Source organism: Hibiscus syriacus, unplaced genomic scaffold (assembly GCF_006381635.1).
Source record: "Hibiscus syriacus cultivar Baekdansim isolate YM2019G1 unplaced genomic scaffold, ASM638163v2 tig00110633_pilon, whole genome shotgun sequence".
NCBI lineage: Eukaryota > Viridiplantae > Streptophyta > Magnoliopsida > Malvales > Malvaceae > Hibiscus > Hibiscus syriacus.
The window spans coordinates 425,084-431,701 of record NW_024062806.1 but is presented as its reverse complement, the minus strand read 5'-3'; positions in this window follow the sequence as shown (position 1 = coordinate 431,701).

The following is a 6,618-nucleotide window of genomic DNA, read 5'->3' as shown; positions in this document are numbered from 1 at the left end:
TCTTCACTTTTCTGCTCAAATCCTGGAGATTGTCTCATATAAATTTCCTCAGTTAATTTTCCATTGAGGAACACATTGTTAATGTCAATTTGTCTAAGTGGCTAATTTTTCATAACAACAACAACCAGAACAGTCCTTATTGTATTAGCTCGAACAACTGGACTGAATGTCTCCGAAAAATCTCTTCCTACCATTTGTGAATAGCCCTTGGCAACCAGACATGCCTTCAACCTGTCAACTGACCCATCAGGCTTCTTCTTCACTTTAAAAATCCACTTGCAACCCACTGCTTTGTGTGTTGGTGGCAAAGGCTTCAGCTTCCAAGTTTCATTCTTCATCAGAGTAGTATACTCATCATGAATTGCTTTGCACCAGTCAGGGTGATGCAATGCTTCATAGACATTAGCTGGCTCTTGAGGGTTTGTCTCAGCAAGCAACACTTTAGGCTTAAAGATGTCAGCCTTCCTATGGGTGACCATGGAATGAACATTCTGAACTATTTGTGATAGTGGTAGTGGTGGTGGTAGTGATGATGATGGTGATAATGGAAGTGATGGAGTTTCATCATGTGATGAAGAAGTGGATGGATGTGATGTAGCAGTCGTGAAAGGATGAGATGAGGATGAGATGTAAGGTTGCAATGGAGAGATGTCATGTGGTGATGAAGCGAATGGATGTGATGATGTCGATGGTGATAGAGATGGTAGATTTGAAGGATGAGATGATAATATAGGAGATGGCAGTTCTGACCCTTGCTGTGGTAATGTGGAAGATGGCAGAATTGTCTTATGACTGTGTGTGTTAGTAGAAGGAAGAAATGAAGGAAATAACAAACTGTTTTGGTAACTAATGTTTTTAGCACTGGACTGTTTTTGATATGTTCTAGTAGGGTTGTACACCTTTGGCAGAGTGGAAGTGCTAGAATGGTTTAGGAGCTTTTGATAAGGAAACTCATTTTCTTCAAAACGAACATGTCTTGACACATAGACTCGACCACTAGAATCTAAGCATTTGTATCCCTTGTGAGCAGGGGAGTATCCCAAGAATACACAGGAAGAGGATCTAAATTGAAGTTTATGTTGATTGTAAGGTCTTAAAAAAGGGTAACACACACAACCAAAAACCCTCAGAAAATTATAATATGGTGTTTTATGAAAAATCTTTTCATATGGTGAAATGCCAGCCAATGCCCGTATAGGTAACCGATTAACAAGAAACACTGCACTAGAGAAAGCATCATTCTAGAAACTTAAAGGCATTGAAGCTTGAGCTAACATAGAAAGACCTACCTCAACTATTTGTCGATGCTTTCTTTCTACCAAGCCATTCTGTTCTGAAGTCTAAGGGCATGATAACCTGTGCACAATGCCTTGCTCCTTCATGTAGGCTTGAAGAGCACCAAACTCACCCCCTCCATCTGACTGGAACACTTTGAGCTTGAAACCAAACTGCCTTTCTACTTGTCTATGAAATTGAAGAAAAATAGACTTGACCTTAGATTTTTGTTTTAAAAAATAAATCCAAGTATACCTACTATGAGCATCAGTGAAAGCAACATAGTACTTAAACCCATTAGAGTACATATGAGCAGGGCCCCATACATCAAATACTACAAGCTCTAAGGGATGTGTATAATAAGTATGTGAATCAACAAATGGAAACTTATGTGACTTAGCAAGTTGATAAGTTGTACACAACATTTGTTCTTCATTATCATCAAAGGGAATTACATTGTAGTGTTTTAGAGCAGAAAGTAAAACCTCTTTAGAGGGGTGGCCAAGCCTTTTGTGCCATATATATCCATAGACACTCTAGTGTTAACAATATGACAGCTTATTGTAGACAAAAAATTATGAGAGGAATCATTAATACAAGCATAATCACTAATATGAGCAGAATCATTAATAGGCAGACAAGTGTCATTTTCAACAGACTTATTCATAACAACATTGAATTTGTACATTCCTCCATCTTCACTCCCTTTTAACAGAATTTTCCGAGTGTGCAGGTCTCGAACTTGGCATAAATTAGAATAAAATTCAAGCAGAACATGATTGCCCTAAGTGAATTTGGAAATAGATAACAAATTTTTAGTGATATTAGGAACATACAGTAATTTATTTAAATGAAACCTATTGGAATTAGCACAAAAGAAAGAGTGACTAGTGCTTTGTATTGGTAGAGAATTACCATTACCAACAATCACACTACCTATTCCAGGGTGAGTGTCTTTGATCTGTAAATTGTTAAGGTCTTTAGTTATATGATATGTTGCTCCAGAATCTGGATACCAAGCATTATCATCTACAGTTTCAGGTGTAGCTATGTAAGCTTGAGATGGGACATGAGATCGAGTAGAAGTTGTGTACTGTGATGGATGCCCAGAAGAAAAAGGGGGCATACTGTAAGGAGGTGGGCAGACCTGATAGTGAAAATTAAAAGGAAAAGCCTATGGATGGAAAACAGAACCTTGAGGGGCTGTTATCAAGGGTGAAGAACCATAATACATCGAGTTATAGGGGAAATTATAAGGAGTGAAGTTGTCATTGCTTGAATTATATTAGCTGACATTGGCTTGAACATTAGAATAGCCTCTATTATTGTTATTTTATGTAGGTCGAGATGACTCATTCTTGTAACTCATGTCAAACCTATAGTAGCATTTTTCAACAAGGTATCCCATTCTGCCACACAGTTGACACTTTGGTTTAGAGGATGAAAAACGCCCTCGGCCTCTACCTCTAGTACTGTTGTTATTATTACTGAAATTTTGACCAACATTATCAAGAAATTCACTCTTATTTTGATTGTGACATGCTACTAGAGACCACTTGATCATTTGTAGCTTGAGTAGCAACATGTGCACAAGATGTGCCATGATTGAAAGAATGTTACTGTCTAGTGTCAGCATCCAGAAGTATAGTACTCACAGACCTTAAGAGTGGGAGTAGAAGTTATAACAGTGACAACTGATTCAAACTCAGGTGGTAACCCATTTAAAATAGCAGTAATGTGTTCATGTTTTGATATTATCTCTCCACAGCTAGCTAGATTGTCACAAACAAACTTGATTTTCATCAAGTAATCTCTCATACTTAGCTCTCCCTTCCTCTGAGAATGAAGCATTCTCCTATAAGACATTAACCTAAAAGTGGTCTTACCACTGTATAACCTATGAAGAGTATTCCAGATTTCACCTGCAGTATTAAGGCCTATGAGATGAGGCAAAACTTCCTCACTAACAGTAGAAAGCAACCATGAGGCAAGAGCTCCATCTTGTTCCCCATAAAGCTCATATTCATGATTCAAACTAACTACACCTTCTGAAGTAATATACTGTGTATGCCAAGAAATGTTTGAATCTATATATTTCTAGAGTCTATGTGTTTTAATAGTAAGAAAAACTTGCTGATGCCAAATCGGGTAATTGTGATCATCTAGAGTGACATTAATCTTCTTAGTAGAAAATAATCGATTAGAAGCAGCAATAACAGAACTACCAGTAGCATTTAGGATACTTTCATCCACAGTATTTACCATACAGATAAAACACAAATAGAGAACTAATCACAAACTACCAACCAGAGACCAGAGAGAACAGAACGCAGAAAGCTAAGTCAGCAAGAAATAAAAAAGGAACGATCTCACCAGAGCCAACGAACCAATGCAATGCAACAGAAAAACAAGAATTCAAGCAGAAATCGGAGACAACACGCTAATCAACCTGAGAACACAGCACAAACAAAAACCAAATTTCATCAAGCAACTGAAAGAAAGCAAAAAGCATATATGCCTCAATTTACACGATTAGGGCAAGCGAAGGCGCATCAGCAAAAATTGATGCAGAACATAATTGAAAGATAACGAAAGAATTTAGGCAAATCAAGATGCAGTACGCCATTTCAATTGAGAATAGTAACATAACAATCTCACCAGAATCAGGGAAACAGAACAACCACAGCAGGGAAGAGGATGAGATGAAACACGAATCCAAATTGACGAGCAACCGGAAAGAAAGCGACGAGAAAGCAAAAATGCACAGGACGAAAGACAGAAGGCCGCATGAAATTAGGTGAATGATACCATGATAGAAGAATAACAATGAACTATCAAAGGCAAACTAAAAGGGAAAGTGAGAATCAACAGAAGGAAGAAGATATTGTTTTCTAAAGTAAACTGAAGAAACGAAGTACATACAATATTCTATCAAATGCAAAACATTCTCATTGGTTATGAATAGTGGACAGACCCACTATATATAACACCTAGCCCAACTGTACAGGATTCAGTTATAACAAATTAACCAAAAACGGTTACAATTAATCAGCTACAGACAGCTGTATTATAATACACTAATACCTCGCCATTAAAGATTGTGGAATTTGGCGTTTCCAGACTTGCCATGTCAGGGCAGGGAAAACTATATTCCAAGGGATGTTCGTACCTGAGAAGAGTTGTTAAGGTTCTCAAGGATCCATCGGTCAAGAAACCAGGCAACTGCTGGTTTGGAATGAGGAGCGCCCAAAGTTGTCGAGTCACAGTACAATCACGAAGGGTATGTAGAGATGATTCGTCATGTTTGCCACAGACTTCACAAGTTGGTTCACTAGCGAGTTTGTGCTTCCATCTGCTCACGTTATGAAGAAGTTTGTCATGAAGACAAAGCCAAAAGAAATATTTTATGCGTTATGGGCATGGTTTTCAGAACCAGACCGGTTAGCGAACCGGCCATGCTACCAGTTCACTGGTTAAACCGGTCGAACCGGTCCGACCGGTCGAAAGAACCGGACGACATCATAATTATTTAAAAAATTAAATAAAAATACCAAAAATATTTAATAAAAAATATTTTTTTTATATTACAAGTCATATTCAAAGCAACTCATAACATATATAAGTTAAAAACTATAAAATCAAGTGAAACAAAATGATTCAAATTAACTACAACATAATATTTAAGGTAAAACATATTAAATAATAAATATAATTATATAACTATAATTAAAAAATAAATTTGGGGCTAAAAAATCATAACAAAATGATATTGTTTGGTTTAATTTTTTTAAAAAACAATCTCACATGGTTAAGAAATATAGAAGAGCATCCCAACTAACTTCTATAAATAATAGAGGTAATTTGACATCCAAAATCATGGAGCCTTTTGGTGAGCATCGAGTAATTATTCTTTCACTTCAATCAAGCTCGAATTTTAGGCTTCAATCGAGCTTCTAAATTATTTTTGAGTTCAAGCCTTTTTGATTTTAAGTTTCAATATTATATTTCGAGTTTGAACTTGATAATTTTTAGCTCGTGAGTTTGAGTCGAGTTGAGCTTACTTTTAAAGTTTTTAAGTTCGAGTCGAGCTCAGTAATACTCGAGTTCGACTTGGCTCGTTTAACAAACGACGTCGTTTGGTTTAATTTTAAAAAAACAAAATTGGCGGGTTTTTCCCGTTTTCAGTCGGTCCGGTTCGAACGGTTCAACGGTTTCGGCCGGTTCACTAGTAGCGGTTCAACCGGTGTAGATTGAACCGGACTAGACAACGATTTCCAGTTGAACCGGTTGAACCGGTCGGTCCGATCCGATTTTCAAATCACTGGTTCTGGGATATGGTGTTTCGAGATTGAAGTCCAGGTTTTATTCTTTGGGTGCCATGTAGAACAAGATATAAGATTATAAGCAGATTTGACCGAAAAGTTGTCGTGCTTTCCATGTTCCCAAATGCATCTATCATTACCCGAGGCTAAAGCTGGAGGGGGAATGTTTCGAATATAATGGAGATTCTCGGGGGTGAGAATATGGTTTAGGAGGTCCCAGTCCCAAGAACCATCTTGAAGGGTAACGTCACAAACCAATAGCTCATCATTCACAAAAGCGTTGTCTGAACGATGATTAAATAAGCGAGGAAGCCCAGGCACCCATTTATCGTGCCAAAATCGAACAAGGGATCCATCAGCAGTCATAAAAAGAGTGCCAAATTCTAGCGAGCGCTCGCCAGAGATGAGAGCCATTTGCCATAGTGATCGAAGTAGGGCAAGTCTCAGTTACTCTGTATTTATGGCGAAGAAGTTTAACCAAGCTTCATTAGGAAAGCAGAATTGTGGTTGCCGAGCTTTCTTATTCCAAGGCCACCATGTATCTCGGTTGGGTTAGAGTGTCCCAATTCACAAGTGAAATACCTTGAGCCTGGGGTGAGTTACCCCAAATAAAGCGTCTGATGAGTTTTTCAATATCGTTACAAATTCGAGTGGGAAGGCGACAAGTTTGCATAAAATAAGTTGGAATGGCAGTAAGAACAGAGGAGGCAAGGCAAACTCGGCCAGCAAAAGAGAGAAAACGGGTAGCCCATCCTTCTAATTTCCTTCGGATTTTGTCTAAAATGAAGCCATAAAGATCGCAAGAAGCCCTTTTGTGCATGACTGGAATGCCAAGGTATTACAAATCTCAGAAGTAACATCATCGAGTAGTGTTTGAAGAGAAGAAAACTTGCGATTTTGCCTTATTGACTCTATGACCTGAGTAATTATCAACGTCAGACAAGAGAGAATCAACAAGAATAGCTTGGTCTCATGTGGCTTTCGCATATAATATTAAGTCATCTGTGAAGAAAAGATGCGA